General features: G+C 43.2%; 1 long non-coding RNA gene across 2 annotated transcripts in view; it reads right to left on the bottom strand.

Moving 5' to 3' along the window:
• Positions 1-7,024: 7,024 nt before the first annotated feature.
• Positions 7,025-18,920, bottom strand: part of LOC138569358 (uncharacterized) — a 34,939-nt gene continuing 23,043 nt past the window's right edge. Inside the window, exons 3-4 of one of the 2 annotated variants that reach the window (XR_011303218.1) lie at positions 8,329-8,547; positions 7,025-8,055 (exon numbers count right to left, since the gene is read on the bottom strand). This is a non-coding gene — a long non-coding RNA (uncharacterized lncRNA). Of the gene's footprint in view, positions 8,548-18,920 lie in introns of both variants that reach the window. The other variant, XR_011303217.1, reaches the window with a different exon arrangement.

Below are 18,920 nucleotides of genomic sequence, written 5' to 3'. Positions count from 1 at the left end.
TGAAGCGAGACGGGAGATCGCATCACTGTTGATTTCAATTATTTCCCCGTTTTTTGTACTTGTCATTAAACAGACTTCCCTTTGCCAAATCATTGAGTTGTCCTTATTGATTGGTGTTGGAGTAAGAGAATCCTGCACCCCATCCTCCTCAAGGAGCAGCTATCTCGTATTAAGGAACTTGAGGTTGAGCTCTGATCCCATGGGCCCATCAGAGGTCGTTCCGCCCTCCTGTACAACATAAAAAAAGAAAAAACAGTGACTGCCACACTTCAAAACAAATGACAGGGTCAGAAATGAATTTGCCATGATGTGCGCCTCTCTCAAATTTGAGATTGCTTTAAAATGCCCAGAAATGCCCCCTTATGTGTGCAAACGCGCAGAGGAAAAAAAGCATCTGACTGAAATGCGCTCATTCAGATGTCCTTTCTGAATTGGGCTGAATGTTTTTTGGGTGCAAGAGAGGAGATGTGCTTGCATATTTCCTCACTTGCGCCCAACTAAGTGTGGAGAAGCTGGCCCAAATTGCGTGCTTCTGGAAACTTGGACGTGCTAAGCATCTCACACCTGATATGGGACAACCTGAGACCACAGTAATCTCGCCCGTCTTATGCCTGTGTCGTGGTTTGGTAAAGTCAGGATGCTTTTTTTGAGTGATTTAACAAAAGTTTGAAGTACGTCCCTCGAAAAAAAGAATAAAACAGTGTCAGTCATGGAAATTGCCTGGCTGTCAAAATGTAGGTAAAGGGTTGTCCATTGTAACACGTCAGTCTCTTTTTCTATTCTGATGTAGTCTTAGCATGAAGTGATGTGCTATTTTCCCTTTTAATTACGGATGCACCTTACCAACTGATAATGGTGCATGGGTTCAATTGTACGTCGGCTGCATTGTTCTTTCAACCATTGCCTACGCATAGAAACGACAGTACGAGTGTGTAGTTCTTAGCCCACCATAGGCTGCTTGGAGTTTAGCACTTATCCCCGGATGATGGCTCTGTTGCTCGTAGATGGGGTAAGGGCCCATCCTTCAGTTTCCACTGGTTGGGGCAGGAAATCTCTGATCGCGACCACTGGTCACGACAGAGTTGGCATCTAGGATGCAGAACAGTAATGCCTGGGGTGTTAGAGCCCAATAAAATCTCTGCCCTTTGGTAACAGGGGAGATTTTATGTACTACACAGCTGGCATTTTTTTTTTTAAAAGGTGTCCTACTTTGTCCCTTTACAAGAGATTCTTTAATAACTCTCCCAATTAACCCACCTTTATTGTTGGGCTATTTAAACAGCTCATACACACTGTGACACAATGCAGGAATGTGTTAATGCAATGAAATAAGGTGAGAGAGGTTTTGTGAGATAAATGATTCGCCATGCAAATACTCCTTGCTCCTCACACCATCAATGTTATTTCATTAGCACATGCACACATCACTTTGGAAGAACCAACTATGTTTGCGTCCAGTAATGCAGAGAATCCCCCACTCACCAACTTACTAGGACATCCTCAGCCCCCTCCCATAACATTATTTCTAGGCATGTCATATGCAGCCCAAAGTATAAAATGACCCTTTTCAGCTGCTGGAACTTTGAGACATGACGATTGTCGACGGTCTGGTGAATGAATGTTACATTAATGCTCCCAGTTAGCCCCAACCTTTCTTGTTAAACAACTTTAACAGTGTATACATAATGTGGCAGAATGCATACATTTGTTAATGGCAATGAATGAAGTGGCTCTAGGTCATGCAACCTCTGCCCTGCCCACCTGTCAATCACTGCTAATCTTTCAGTGCTTTCTTCTTTTGTCACTCTTTTTTTTCCTACTTAAGCAGCCTTCCAGCCTCTTTTCTTTTGCAGTTGGTCAGCTGGTGCAAGTGGGTCACCTGACTTCTGCCTTAATGGCCTGCTTTGCTCCACTCCTTCCTTTGTTTTTGAACTGGGGGTCGTCTTCTCATCCCATCAAGTATCTGGCATCTATGAACACTCCTCAGAGACAGAGACAGAAAAAAATCAGGTGCCCATGAGTTTTCTCAGCAGTCTGTATCAGTTTTAGTTACACGATACACTCTGGAAAAGACTCTAAAACATTTTGCCTTCAACCTGCTTATGTACGCTATTTGGATGTTATGTTATGTTATGTTATTTTGTTTATAATGCGCCAAAGCCCGTGGGCATCCAAGCGCAGAGAGGCAGAAGATGTAAGGTGGCTACTACATAACTACATAATCAGTCATATTGATTGAAGAGTACAGTTTTTAGCTGCTTTCTGAATTCGAGATGGTTTTCAATTTTGCGTACTGTTAAAGGCAGTGCATTCCAGGCTATTGCCCCTTGAACATGGAAAGTCCGTCCAAGGCCCCTAGCACGTTTGACCGGATATTGTTTCAAGGAGCAGCTCTCAGCAGATCTCAGAATTCTCTGAGGATGATATATGCTTACATGTGCTTTCAAATACACAGGAGCATTCCCATAAATGCATTTGTGGCAAGTTGTTAATAGTTTAAATTGAATGCGCGCTGCCACTGGTAACCAATGCAGTCTTTTCCGTGCTACAGTAGTGGGTTCCATACGTTTCATCAGAAAGATGATGCGTGTGGCCGAATTTTGAATTTTTTGTAATTCTTGAATGTCTGACCTGGTAGCACCTCCCAATAAGGCATTACAATAATCAACTCGAGGGAGGATCACAGCCCTCACTAACTTGGTTCTATTTTCTATTGAAATTAAGGGGGCAATTTGACATAGCACCTTCAAATGGTAATTAGTGTTTTTTGTGATGGCCACTACATGGGCATTACAATCCAAACTTTCCTCCATGTAGGTGCCGAGAGTATTGACTTTAGGCACAACCTTTATTTGGCTGCCATCCACAGTAAAGTTGGAATACTTCTGGCCAAGGCCTGCTCTTGCGAGTCTTGGACCAAACACCATAAGTTCTGTTTTGGCTGCGTTCAAGCACAGCCAATTAGTTGACATCCATCTTTTGATGGTCAGATAGATTATATCCAGCAATAACTGATCCTTCTCGTGGTCCCCAGAGATTTCTAGGACCAGTTGAAAATCATCTGCATAGTTGCAGAAGAAAACATCTATCAGTGTCAATTCATTACACAATGGTAAAATGTAAATGTTGAATAACAAAGGGGAAAGACAAGCCCCCTGAGGCACCCCACATGTAATGGTTTCCACATCAGAGGCATTGTCACCCCAATAAACTCGCGAGAGACGGCCTTCCAAAAAAGATCTGAGCCATATGATTGCCTCTGGCGAGAGTCCTCCAACTGAGCTCTACGCTCCAGCAGGATTGTATGGTCTAGCAGGTCGAAGGCTGCTGATAGATCTAATAACATCAGCAGCCCCGACTTGCCATGCTCCAATTTGGAGAGCATGTGCGTCTGAAAGTCAAGAAGGGCACTCTCTGTACCATGAAAGCTCCTAAACCCAGACTGTTTTTCATGTAAAATCCTTATGCAAATGACTCCCTTGGTCAGAGTAGGCTTCTGATAGGTCCTCTTAGTCAGAGAAAAAACATCACTTTAATATAATTGGATGACTTATCTAGTGTACTCCAAGCCCACATTAGCATAGCTGGCATCCATACTTTTCTCTGATGCACAAAACCGATAAACTTATTTTAGACTTGGCTGGACACATTTTATGACAGTTCCCATCTTCTGTCAAACATCTTCATCACATCAACGTCTACTCTTTATCTAATTTCCGCGGTCCTGACAAGTTAGTTTGTGCCTTATATCATGGAGAAATGAATAAACTCTATTATTTGGTGCCAAATAATAAAGCTGGTCTATCAAATTGTTCTCCATGAAGCACAATGTGACTTTCTCATTAACAAAATAGATAAATGTATCCAAGTGGCCCTTGCTTTATCTAACTTCATCATTAATCTTGTCTGCTTTGTCTGCCAAGTTTCATTTTTAACATAACAACCCCAATTGGGCCCATTTTTCCCTGGCCAATTATCCACGTTTGCTGAGGACATCTCCCACATCCTCGCTGACAATACCAAGACCAAGTCTCAAATCATCGTATTAGGTGACTTCAATCTAGGCTACCGAGAACCCAACGATGCCTCTGCCCACGATGTCAACAACCTGCTACTCAACCTATACTTCACACAACAGGTCACTATGCCAACTCACTCCAGGGGCAGGAACCTCGATTGGATAGCTGACTTGTTTCAAGCTATAGCTGAGAACCCTACGCAAGCAAAAAAGGATTCTTGAAACCCGATGGAAAAGCAATCCAACGGAAGCCAACGAAGCAAGTATTGCCTTAGCTACACTAAATTACAATGAAGCCATACTTTCTGCTAAAGAGAATGAATCCTTCAGAGACGTGCAATAAACGTACAATAAATGCATTAAACTAGCCCAGTCTAACACCAAGGAGTTATTTAAAATCTTAAAGGAACTGGAATCTCCCACCATTCCCCCAGACACCTGCTCCAACGACAGCACCTGGTGTGCTAACATTTAAAAGGCTCTCCTTGGAAAAATCGTCACCCTCCAAATTAAAATTAATGAAAAAAAACGCTTGCAGCCCAGCCTGCAACACAATACCCCTCAGGCTAATATCAACTCCAACACTGAATCCTTGAAACCATTTATCTTCTCTCCCCTCGCCATCATTGAAGTTGAACATATTATCAACAACCTAAACCCTCCAATTGTCAAGGGGACCCATGCCCTGCTGCCATTATTAAAGAGGCCTTGCATAACTTAGCGCCCTTCATCACCACACTCATAAACTTCTCATTCAGCTCTGGGATTGTCCTGGACAATCTCAAGGATGCCTGGGTTATTCCTCTCATGAAAAAACCCACTTTGGACGCTAACATACCCACTAACTATAGACCGATTACCACGGTCCCTTTCCTTTTAAAAATTCTTGATCGTGCTGCATACCTGCAGATCCAAGATTATTTGGAAATCAATAATCTCTTGGGGTTGAGGCAATGTGGTTTCCGTCCGTGATACGGTACTCAAACTGCTCTTTTAGACCTTAAAACTCAGATTGAAAACCTAAACGATAAGGGCAAACTGGCCCTCTTACTCCTCTTAGATCTTTCCGCGGCCTTCGACTTAGTAAATCACCAAATCCTATGCCACCACCTTAAAACTGCCGCCTACTTCTCTTACAAAGCTACAACTTGGATCACCTCCTTCCTGGATAATAGATCCATGCGGGTCTTCTCCCCCACTGCCACCGCTGAACCTTCACCAGTCACTTGTGGAGTCCCTCAAGGATCATGTGTGTCCCTGACACTCTACAATGTGTTCACAAAACCCCTTTTTGATATCTTGGATCTTCTGGGTGTCACGCATACCAACTATGCCGACGACATCCAGATACTTATCCCCATCACAAGAGACTACAAAACCGACTCTCTAGCCATCAACGCCATTTATCAAGTCATCCTGGCCTGGATGACACAGAATGAATTGTGCTTAAATGACGAAAAGACTGAGCTCCTCATCCTTGGCTCCCACCAAAGACTTAGCAAACGTGATTTATCGTTTAAATCCTTCACCATTGATGGTAACACCATCAAAGTGGCTAGGGATACAAAAACGCTTGGTATCTACATCGATTCCACTCTCTCACTATCCAGGCAAACTATTGCAGTATCATCGGCGGCTTCATACATCTGCAAGCTTATCACAGCATGCCGCCCCTTCCTTTCACCAGCCAACTGCACCACACTAGCCAGGACCTTGGTCCTATCCAAAATTGATTTTTGCAATGCCCTCTATCTGCAATATTAAAAAACTAAAAATCATCCAAAATAATGCAATTAGAGCGGCTCTAAACATTCCTAGGAACCTCCACATTTCTGACTCTAGACAGAGTCTTCGTTGGCTCTCAGTTTCCTAAAGCGTCTCTCTTAAAGCACTTGCTTCATACACAAAAGCCTCGCTAACCAAGCCCCTAGCTACCTAGCCAGCAGATTTACACCACATATCACTTCGAGACCACTCAGAAGTACCCAAACCAACTGCCTCGCTATCCCGCGCTTCAACCTCCAGAGATCTGGTGGACACAACTTCCCAGTCCTAGCAGCAAAGCTTTGGAACTCATTACCTAATCCTCTTAGAGCTGAATCCTCCTTCCCGGCCTTCAAGCGCAAAGCCAAAGCATGACTGTCTGCCCAAGACTTGCCGTGACTCTGCTCCTATTGCCCAGAGTCATAACTATAGCGTTAACGGCTTATTGTTATAACCTGTTCTTGTACATTTGTATATTTCCTGCATAACTTGTACATTCTGTATATTCTGTTTTAATGCTTTGTCTGTACTATGCCTGGACCTAAGTGATGTGCCCGGATGCCCTTGGGCCTGGTGCGCTATATAAATAAAATAAATACAAATACAATTATGTCACTGTGAGATGCTGCCACAAATATATCAGCCTCTGTTGCCCCAGAACTGGACACCATTTTGTACTTGAGTCACCCATTTTGAAATATATCTTTGTCTGATATTGTATTAATCCTTCAGAGAGCTATTATTAATTTATTTGAGCATCTCTTACTTTGTATCCCCTTTTCATGATATGTCTTTATACACTTATGGTATGTGTGATATTTAAAGCACCCTTCACTTCCTGGATCATTCTAACCCAAATATGTACAGTGCCATGTACACTTTTTACCTTAAATAAAGGCACTATAATCCTGATTTTTGAAAAATAGAACCATTTGATCTGCCTATCATGTTATCTATATTCATTTGAGAGGAGAGGTGTTGGTACACCCTATACATTTACCCTCTCTGGTCGATATTCGACCAGTGTTCAATATTAAACTACAGTACCCAGTGTCCACCCTGACCATTATGCAGTGTACCCATGCATCCCTATCTCAGTCACCCCCTCAATGTAATGCTCTATGTCAACATGGGAGGTATCACAAAAGATACTTCTATAGAATCAACAGTGTCTTCAACCATTTTGTATTCTCCTAATCTAGGATATATATTATCTCTTTTCTATCAAAAGACCATGGCACATGCTTCGCACACTTTTAATCTTTGTTTGTGTGTATATCCCCAAACAATAACTTTGTTTTGCTCCTGTCTGGTTCCCACCCCTTTTACCCAATGAAATATTAAAATAACATGCACAACAAGTAATTACAGCCACCACGAGAATCAGGGGTGATCTTTTTAGAACATTTTGCTCATTCCTTGAGGAAACCCACCAGCCCATTTTCTACCATTCCTTCCACGTGCAATGTTTTACTATTCATATGCATTTTCTTCTTCCTCCCACCCCCACAACACTACCTTGGTCCCTGCCCTCTCCCCATGCACATTTAGTTTCATCTTCATTGTATTTGTCGTCCATCTGCACATCTTCCACCCGATTCTTTATTCTCCTTATTCCAAGTCTAGGGACTTCCTCAATTTAGTCCACATTTTATTTTTATTTGTCCTTTGGGCTGCTTTGCAGCAAATTCAAGGGCCCCTTAATTCATAGGCCAGTCTTTTTTGGATCTGCTGTTTTGTGACCACAGAGTACTCGAACTCTCATTCTTCTGATTTGCATAAAATTGTCAATTGGGGGCATTAGATTGTTTCTGAGGAACACAAGGAAGGGGAGTTTCATAAAGGAAAGTCTTCAATTTTAGTTGCAATTATTTAGTTTAGTTATTTATTTGAGCATCTCTCACTTTGTATCCCTTATTCATGATATATCTTTGTACACTTATGGTATGTGGGATATTTAAAGCACCCTTCACTTCCTGGGTCATTCTAACCCATATACGCGCAGTGCCATCTGCACTTTTTACCTTAAATTAAGGCACTATAATCCTGTTTCTGCTATAATAGAACCATGTGATCTGCCTAGCAAGTTATCTATGTTCAGTTGAGGGGGCGGGTTGGCACCCCTATACACTTTTCTAACTGTTAGATCACAGGGTGCAACTGGGCATCTGGCTGAGTCCCTCAAAGCCCTTTTCATGACAATGTGGGTTTTTCTCCCTGGTCGCAGCATCGGTTGCCGTAAATCACCTGGAGTGCAGGTGCCTCCCGTCCATCTGTAATGTAAAAACTAGATGTGTTTCTTGAAGAATAAGTACAATTTTATCATCAGTACTGCCTCCTCAAACATAAACCTTATAATAACTATGTCCTTTTTCCTTTAAGCACTCCTAGCTCCTAAATACAATTGCTACTGATTTTTTTCTTTTTATAATATAATAGAATGGCTGCTTCTTTCTTCTGTTCCTGCATATCTTAGTGTCACCTATGCTTCATATATACTGGCTGATACCTGGGTGGGCTATGACATGAGACCATAAAGGACATACATATTTCATTTTAGTGACAAAGGAAACATTATCTCTGTGGTTGTGTCATTCGTCACATCAGTGGAGTTTACATGTTCTCCCTTTTATTATGATAAAAAAATAGAAGACAAAACAAACAACATAGAAAATTCAAAAAAACATTCTAAAAAAGGATGTGGTCTTCAGCTGCTCCCATTCTTTCTTCTTGGTGTATCCGTAGGTGATGTGGTTTCTTACTGCCTGTAGAAACAAAAATAGAGGCAAAGTCATGATTAGCCTGGCAAAGCAATCAGTTATTTCCTTAAAAAGGCCTTTGTTTTTCCATTAACATGATGTTGCTGAGGTCATCTCTTGGTATCCTTAGCCCAATACAATGCAGGTTTATTTCCCTGAAAAATAAAATGATGGTGCACTTTTAGTCTCCCTTGTATTGTCATAAGTGTAGTGACAAGCCTATTCTTAATTTGTTCTGCTATGCTGAACATTTTCTCTGTACTTTTGAAGTCCTCCTACTGTTGGCGTGGGATCGCGGTCCCTTCTTTCTTTGCTGTATTTATTCTGTTGAGACATAATTAACCAGTGAAGTTAGATAAAGCAAGATTCCCTTTGATTATCTAACTTCATCATTAATCTTGTCTGCTTTTTCTGCCAGGTCCATTTTTAACAAAACAAACCCAATTATCTCACTGCGAGATGCTGCCACAGACTATCTCAAATGTATCAGCTTCTATTGCTTGTCTGAAAACTCTTGAACTAAGTCATAGTTTTTCCACCCCTACCTCAGAACTGGACACCATTTTGTACTTGAGTCACCCATTTTTAAATATATCTTTGTCTGATACTGTATTAATCCTTCAGAGAGCTATTATTTATTTATTTGAGCATCTCTCACTTTGTATCCCTTATTCATGATATATCTTTGTACACTTATGGTATGTGGGATATTTAAAGCACCCTTCACTTCCTGGGTCATTCTAACCCATATACGCGCAGTGCCATCTGCACTTTTTACCTTAGATTAAGGCACTATAATCCTGTTTCTGCTATAATAGAACCATGTGATCTGCCTAGCAAGTTATCTATGTTCAGTTGAGGGGGAGGGGTTGGCACCCCTATACACTTTTCTAACTGTTAGATCACAGGGTGCTCCTTGCCCAGGCATCTGATGTGAAGGGCAGATGAAGAAAAGAGCAATTTAATGCTTACCTGGACTCCACAGCAGCGTAATGATCCCAAAGCCTGTTGAACTGCTAAATTGATGCCTTAAAAGTTTCTCCTTGTCATGAAAAAAGAAATAACAAGAATAGGGGGTGCTGTGATTGATAAGAATGGTGAAAACTATTAGAACTTTAAGTCTGTCTTCCTTCTTTGAAATAACTCCCCTTATTTTCTAAGACCCTCTCTCCTCACCTGTATTTTATGTTTAGAGAGCTCTCCATCCTGCTATCACACAGGGGTGTGTTGATATTGAGGTTCTGAAGACTAAGGTGCTGTTGACTCTGGAAACCTCTGCAGGCAAGTGTCATAGATGTAAATGAGTCTCTTAACAGAACTAAAGAGAAGTAAGCTGATGTCTCTGTGAAATTAATGTCTTTTCTTAGTTGGAGAGATCTCTCCTACCATAATTTAAGTCTTCATTTCTTTAGCAGATCCTCAGAAGAAAAGGCTTTAACAGAAGAGTTTTGAGTTTCAAGGCAAAGAATATAAAATCCTTTCTTGAGGTAAATAGAAGTGCTTGCTATTGGTGAAGCGCACAAAAAATTGCGAGGTCTTTGGTAATCTGATAAGACCTTTTGACTGAGATAATTATTCACGCGTATTCAGGAAGAAAAAATGCTGCGCAGTGTGGGTTCGTCTTGTCAGAGCAAACTGTAATCTCACTGCGAAATGCAGTTCTCAACTGTGAGGTATAACTCTATGGAGCTTTAGGTACGTTTGCGCATAGGAGTTTATCTTCACTATTCTGTAATGTTTGTTCTTTAACTAATGTACCTTTTGTTTGTAGGTCTTTGGAAAATGAAGGAATGCTGTGTCACATTGCTGCAGCTGTGAACAAAGGCTGTGGACTGAGGAGGAACTGTGACGGAAGAAGAATTTTTCAACTGGAAGAAACAGCGGCAGCAGAAAAGTTTGGTTAGGTAATTCTTGTCAGTGGTCTCTAGGTAATTCTGTGAAAACTGTTGAAAGGTTAATATTCTTTTTCTTTGATTTTGCAGATTCTGTGAGCAGAAGCGCTGCTAGCGTTGCACCACTGTCAGCAGACTAAACGCAAAGTGCGCATTACAGCAGAGGTGGGGCTTATGTAGCCCTCAAGGTCCAAAGTCTAGTTCACTGATGAAAGTTGCCCATGACCTACAGGGCGGCCATTTTAGGGCTATGGGTATGCTAGGATCCTATGGAAGTCTATGGTGATTTAATGCTGTGAAGTGTGTGAATGCCATGTGTGCCAAGCTAACACCCACCGAAGGCCTGCTGATCTATACAATGAATCCCGCCTGGCCTGAACTCCTGAATCTAGGCTAGGAACCCTGAAAGTGCTCATGACAAACAATTCCTGTTTGGTTCTGTTAGGGCCTGCAAAGGGCCAATTACTCTGCCTGTCGTACACCAGGTTCATATCTACATTTGTCTCCTCATGCCACAACCCTTTTGCATCGTCTTCAGGTACCGCACAGATAAATGCCCAAAGCACCCTGGATTGCTATGCTGGTGAACCACATAAATATCCCTGGGATTCCCCTGCAACAAGCAGCTACTATTCAAACTGATCTGTTATGATGGTAACCGCCCACCCAGAAGTCGCATATGCCAGCGACATTGGCGACCTAATAACCAACATTGACCTTGACACCATTTACATTACCAAAATGTCATTTACACCCTCCTTCGCCTATATCTTTGATGTCCTCCTACCCCATGGCTCCAGTATCTAACATACTGACCGCACAGGGAAAGACTGGAGGTGGGTTGGTAGTCATCCATTAGATGGACTGACCCTGTATGGTAAACCCAACCCCCGTGCATAACTCCTTCAAATCCTTCTCTTGTTGATTGCCCATCTCAAACAATGACTCAATTAGATTTCACCTTATTTACAGGCCACCCCAGGGGAGTGATAACTTAATTGATGATCTCCCAAACATTTTCTTTTCTGAAATGGTCTCCTACTCTAATAATATCCTCCTCGGAGACCACAAAAATGCCTATGTGTCACACTATTCTCCCTGATTGACACGAGGGACCTTGAACAGATCATACTGTCCCCCACTTATGTCAAAGGGCACACTCTGAACCTCTAATCTCCACCTCCAACCGACCCCTCTCGTGGTTTAACCCCCACCCCTTTCACTGGACTGACCACACCACAATCCCCCATCTCATTTCACAAATAAACCTGCCCCACAAAGCCAGTCTAAATGCCTTTTGATTGAGTATCACTTCTTCACGAATGTTCCTCTATACACACTAGAGTAAAACCTCTGCAACATTACCCACCACAGGGAATGACTCAATTCTTCTGGACACTTTCAACCACTTCAATAAAGAACTAGTGGATGCCCCTCATGCCACTTAAGTCTGGTCACACCAAGGTCAAACTGCCTGCACCCTGGTACACACCAGCACTTGCCACCAACAAACGCTCAATCAGATACCTTGAAAAGCAGTGGTTTAAGCTCTGCAGGCCAGAAGATCTCTCAGCCCTTAAATCAATGTGCATCCAACGCAGACACATGATCTCTCTGGCCAATCCTCAAACAGGAGCAAAGCTCTATTCACAGTAGTTAACACTGTGGCAAGCCCACACCTGTCACTGAGGTTCCACCTTCACAAGAGTAATGAAATGGAATTAATACCTTCATTGTTAGCAAAAGTGATGAGATCAGAGTTCTCAATAGTGTCTCAAGACCAGACAGAGGCCGCTACCCATCCCTTTGCTCCCCCAAGCACTGCTCTACTGGACTAGATTTACCCTTCTCTCACCAAAGGATCGCTCACACACACGCGCTACACTTAATTCTACTGCTTACATGGATGGCTTTCTCTCTGCCTCCCTCACTGTACAACTTACTGGCTCATCGCTCACCACACTCCTCAGGATTCTGAATGCCTCCCACAGTGAAAATGCTTTCTCAGGTGTATTGAAGAAAGGTCTTGCTGGATCCAGAAGACCTAGTCAACTACAGACCCATCACAAGTCTCCCATTCATCAGAAAGCTTATCAAGAAAGTAGTTGCAACCCATTTATGTGCCAGAATCAACCAGCTTGGCCTTCTCCGTGATTACGAGTATAGCTTTCACCCCACATTTCGCATTGGGGAGACTGCAACCATCCAACTGGTGGATGATGTGCTTTGAATCGCCGACAAAGGGGCCTTGTCCCTCCTAGCCCTTGTAGACATCTTGCCTGCCTTCAACACAGTCAAAAACATTACACTGCTCTTACTCCTCGCCCATAGGATAAGCTTACGGAACTGCGTTACAATGGTTCACATCTGACTTATCCGGCAGGCACCAGGCCATATAGATGAGCTCATTCAGATCTGACTGACTCCCAGGCATATGTGCAGTTCCCCATGGTTCCATCCTCTCCCCAGTCACCAATGTATACATGGAATCCATGGGAACTCTCCTAAATGACGCCAACATACCCATCCACCAGTATGCTGATGACATTCAGCTGTACCTTAGAATCAATGGCTCCAGGACATTGCTTTCCTCCACGAATACTTGACTACCATCTAAACGAAGAAGCTAAATGCCTACTTCAAACTGAACCCCAACAAAACTTTATTCGTCCTCATCAGTCCCCATCAAACAGCAACTCATGCAATAAAGATTGGCCAAAATGCACCTTAAAGGATTTACCCCACAGCTATCAAACTGAACCAAATCCCTGGGTGTTATTGTTGACAGTAGCTTTTCCTTCCAAAGTTGCATAGCCAAAAAGGCACACATTGCATGACTACAGATCTCCACACTCTGCAAACTCAAACCCTTCATCCCCCACATGACTTCCTGTTTTGGTGGTCGAAGCCCACGTGATCTCACATATCAAAGGGAGAAATACCCTCCATATTGGGTTTCCAGTCATGCACTTGACCTCCTCAACCCAGTTCAACACACCCCAGACCGCCTCAATACAGGCACCCGCAAATCTGACTGTATCTCTCCTACACTGTGCAAGCTTCACGTGCTCCCCCCTACTGCTAGTATCATTTTAAAAACTGCATGCATCACAAACAAAGCAATTTTGAATGCAACAACAACATGTTTGCCTGCTAAACCCCACACCTCTGGAGGCTCTCGCACATCACACAGCAAAGCTATTCAAGGTTGGCGTCTAAGCTATACCTTCAAAAGAAAACTCACAAGCAGTCCCACTGCTATGTCCTAACCATCTGAAACTCAATCCCGGAAGAGTCTCAAAATGCTCCCCGGATTGGAGAGAATGCACTCTTTTCATTTGTGCTCATTGCCTGATGCTCATGTCACCTTATTCTTAAAGGTGAATTTCCTTTTGTAGAGGGCGTGTACAATAATGCAAAGATGCACTGTCCAGCCCCCTTGCATGCATTAGTATGCGCTGTTGTCCAGCCCCCTTGCATACATTAGTATGCGCTATTGTCCAGCCCTTGTCCAGCCCCCTTGCATGCATTAGTATGTGCTATTGTCCAGCCCCCTTGCATGCATTAGTATGCGCTATTGTCCAGCCCCCTTGCATACATTAGTATGCGCTATTGTCCAGCCTTTGTCCAGCCCCCTTGCATACATTAGTATGCGCTATTGTCCAGCCTTTGTCCAGCCCCCTTGCATGCATTAGTATGTACTATTGTCCAGCCCCGTTGCATACATTAGTATGCGCTATTGTCCAGCACTTGTCCAGCCCCCTTGCATGCATTAGTATGTACTATTGTCCAGCCCCCTTGCATACATTAGTATGCACTATTGTCCAGCCCCCTTGTATACATTAGTATGCACTATTATCCAGCCCCCTTGCATACATTAGTATGCGCTATTGTCCAGCCCCCTTGCATACATTAGTATGCACTATTGTCCAGCCTTTGTCGAGCCCCCTTGCATACATTAGTATGCGCTATTGTCCAGCTTTTGTCCAGCCCCCTTGCATGCATTAGTATGTACCATTGTCCAGCCCCCTTGCATACATTAGTATGCGCTATTGTCCAGCCCCCTTGCCCACATTAGTATGCGCTATTGTCCAGCCCTTGTCCAGCCCCCTTCCATGCATTAGTATGTACTATTGTCCAGCCCCCTTGCATACATTAGTATGCGCTATTGTCCAGCCCCCTTGCATACATTAGTATGCGCTATTGTCCAGCCTTTGTCCAGACCCCTTGCAAACATTAGTATGTGCTATTGTCCAGCCTTTGTCCAGCCCCCTTGCATGCATTAGTATGTACTATTGTCCAGCCCCCTTGCATACATTAGTATGCGCTATTGTCCAGCCCCCTTGCATACATTAGTATGCGCTATTGTCCAGCCCTTGTCCAGCCCCCTTGCATGCATTAGTATGTACTATTGTCCAGCCCCCTTGCATACATTAGTATGCACTATTGTCCAGCCCCTTTGCATACATTAGTATGCACTATTATCCAGCCCCCTTGCATACATTAGTATGCACTATTGTCCAGCCCCCTTGCATACATTAGTATGTGCTATTGTCCAGCCCCCTTGCATACATTAGTATGCGCTATTGTCCAGCCACTCTTGAAATGCCCACATTTAGACAATCACATATCTGGTGAAAATGTGTCAGTTCTCTGCTGACTCTGTAATGACAACTTTGTATACAGGGCCAACCGTATGATATTAGCAGGAAGAAACCACTAGCGAAATGTTGTGGTGAGACGGACACACGACCAGAGGTATGTCAATTTTCCAAGAAGCCATAAGCAGTGCAAAGAAACATCCCTTTTTAAAATATCTATATAGAATTAAAATGTATCAAATCAACTCATATATCATGCTAAACCAGGGACCTGAAACCTTTAGCTCTCGAGATGTTTTAGACTTCAATTCCCATGATATATTGTTACTGACTATGCTGCTTAGGGATGATGGGAGTTTTAGTCCAAAACATCTGGAGAGACAAATATTGCAGACCCCTGTACTAAACAAATGGGAAATTAGATTTCCTAAAAACACATATGGCATATAATCCATACATGGTCTCATAAAATCACAAACACAACACCAAAAAGATGAAACTGCAATAAGCAGAACAAAAAACCACCATTCGTGAACAACACCAATTTCTCTACGCAGGTTCCGCACCCGATTGTGCATATTTTAGACAAATATTTCTAAAAATGTCGCCAAACCTTGTTAAATGCTAATTCTCCATTACCCAACATCAATGAAACTTTGATATTTTGACTAACCAAGATTCAGTCTTAATTTTCGGGCTTCACTTTCACTTTCTAGAACATATTAAGCCTGCATCTACTGCTTTTCTGGCTCACAGAATTCCATATGCATCTGTCATCAAACTGAAAGGAAGGGCTTTAGCCTGCATACATGGAAGGCTACATTTTAGTTTTGTCTCAACATTTAAGTGAAATACATCTAGAGTCTGAACCATAGTAGCTCATTCCTTTAATTCGTCCAAAATGAAAAGATTGTATGACTCGATACAATTTCAACATAAATCTGACTGCAGCAGACCCAGCCTCTGCATCCCTACAGGTGACCAGTGCCTCTGTGACCAAATGTTTTGTTTGGAGAAGCTCACTACCATAGCAATATCAATCGTGAGTATGCCATTAAAAGTTGTCCACACTGGGGAAAGTTGTTTGTTTTTTGTTTCTTCATGTTATAACCAAAGTTAGTTCAAAGCACTTAAAGCTCGCAAACAATAATCCTAAAGTTAAATAACGGTATCTGGCGTCCGCAAAGTGTATGGGTGTGACACATTTATTGAGTCCTTTGCAACTACTGTTTGCAGAATAATGTTTGTGATTGTATAAATAAAGTTTATTAAAAAAAAAAAGGTTGTCCACACTCCAATGAACTTGTATATGCATTTTGCACCGAGTTTCAGTCCCATAAATAGTCATCAAGTTCCCTAGATTATCAGAAAGTAAACTCTTGGAAGACCTCTGCTTAGTTTGAAGGCCAAGTGGGCTACACTTACTTGACCAGCCAAGGGCTGGGAGTCAAGCATGGGTTATAAAAGGCCTTTCTGCTTTAAGTATTTTCACATTTCTGAGGTTGCCGTATCCTTCACCCCAATTTCCATAAAGGCGAATGCTTAAAACACTTCTTGAATTTGGCCTATCTTTTCTCACAAACTACATTTGCGATGTACACGTGTGCCTTTTTTGACACAGCGCTAAAATACCATTCATTTTAATTGCTCCCCAAAAGGGCATGGCAACATGCACTTATGATGTAGAACAAAGTGAACAAACAGCCGTTGATGTCTTGACCATACGATTTTACAAGTTGCTTATGTTGAAAATTCAATCAATTTTAATATACTCATTTTCCTTTATAAAACATGTACACTATTATGCTAATGTTTTGCATGAATATGCCTTTCATGCCCTGCCAGGACAACAGACATGGCCTTTAACAGCCCACCAGCCCAAGCTAAGGCAGGCCAGAGCGAAGCAAGGGCCTAGCCTCGGCTGTGGGCTGTTAAAGGCCAGGTCCGCCCTTCTGGCAGGGTATGAAAGCCATTCGCACCCCGGGGTACGTCCGGGGGTAAATAGTTTTCATAATTTTTCATCAGGAGATCTGTGCTGATAGCGAAGCCGATCTATGATGAAAAATGGAAAGAAAAAAAAGATGGCCGCTGCCATATGACAAAGGGACTAAATCCCTTTTCCATGTCTATGGTGGCAGCCAGAGGGGAGGAGCTTCGGATCCAGAGCGCAATGCTCCATCCCGCAGGAAAGTGGAGGCGGTGGGGAGGCAACAGGGAGAGTCTCCCTGTTGCCTCCCCGCAATGAAAAAAGGAAAGAAAAAAAGCACCACCCGGTGAAGGGCCTCGGGTGGCTGGGACAGCGGGTGAAGATTGTGTATTCTCACCCTCTGTTCCAGCCACCTGATTGGCTGAGTGCGCTCCACCGGGTGTGAATACTCTTACAATGGCAATCCTTGTTGACTTGCAAAATGCACTAATATCCACTGCACTCTCGCAAGTTTCCTTTATCCTTCTGGCTTTCTCCATCCACTACCATCCCACGGCTAAACATAAACAGAGCTTTCACACTGCATTTCTACCCAGAGCTACATTATATACTAGTATGCCATACATTTAAAGAGCTATTTCAAAGCTTTCTCTCATGGCCAAATGTATGTATTTGAAGCCAGGGTTTCTGATACAATTTTGAACTGGGAGCATGTTGCTTGTTACTTTTTGAGGTTGGGCGTAAACAATATTCCTTAGCTCATAAAAATACAATTCCCATTCTGAATTGGGGTATTTTTCAGGTGTGTAAAAAATATAGTTTATCTCTCAAAATGGTAGACTTTTGTAATCCGTTGTGACAAGGCAAGTACTCTGGCCTTGTCAAAGGGGGATAGGAAACCCCCTCTGCTGGGTCAGGGAGGCCTACCAGGGAGAAATACAGAGCCAGTTTTACCCCGAGGTGGACAGTAGCAATTGAGAGGGCCCCAATTCCTGCCCCCATCCTAGTGCCAGCATGTACCTCAGTAGTAAAACTCTCTGTCTCAAGTCATGCATCCAATAAAAGATGCTTGCCAGTGTTTATGTTTTTAGAGACACATCATCTGTGCAAGAAACCAGCAAGAAGCACCAAAATGAGAATCATTATCCAGTGGCCTGCATCAGTGACAAGAAAGCTGAAACCTGACAATCAAAATCCCACACCATGTTATCCAGTGATCAGCAGTGGAGAGAGTAACTAGCTGAGAGAGAAGGACGCTGCAGCACCCATGCGAATCTACGCTGCCGGGTTCAGTGATCCACAGCAGAAAGAAGCCACTGCGTTAAAGCGCAGCACGCAGAAGGACCATGCAGTGGTGCCAATGAACAATGCAAGTACACACAACGGCCAGCAAGCGCCCAAGATCACCAGGGACTAAGGTGGGGGACACTCCGTCCCTCCCCGATGGAACTTACCCGAGGGGCACATAACACTAGCACTCAGAACACAAATATGGACTGTTGTCTTCCTAGGACGCCATTGTTATTGCACAGCAGACCCATGCAAAAAGTGGGTGGGGCATAGCCCGCTAGTTATAACTTTTAGTTTCTTCAACACTGCCGCAGAAGGGAACGCAGGGTCAGATTGTCCTGGGACAGACACCTAATGCCAGGAGAGGCGGGGTAATATAAGGAGGCAACAGAAAGCATGCAGTGCGGGTTATTCGGGTGAGATCAGAGGTGGAGGAGGTGGACGACCAAGAGACCAGCAGGAGGGAGGAAGGAACGGCAAAGTGTGGAGGTGAGTTATTTGCTAGTGAGTGGAAGTGGTATTGCAGGGAGAGAGTGTGTTGTAGTGCAGCAAATGTGGTTAGGTTTGTCGGTGTAGGGAGTGAGTGTGAAGTGTATAGTACTGGATGAAAGGAGGGTGGCTGAGTAGGAATTGGAGGAAGGAGCGAGTGATAGTAATGTGAAGGAGGGA

The sequence above is a fragment of the Ambystoma mexicanum genome, chromosome 2q, assembly GCF_040938575.1.
Source record: "Ambystoma mexicanum isolate Mex_15411 chromosome 2q, UKY_AmexF1_1, whole genome shotgun sequence".
Taxonomy (NCBI): domain Eukaryota; kingdom Metazoa; phylum Chordata; class Amphibia; order Caudata; family Ambystomatidae; genus Ambystoma; species Ambystoma mexicanum.
Note: the sequence above shows the minus strand (reverse complement) of the source record. Positions and strands in the feature narration are given on the sequence as shown.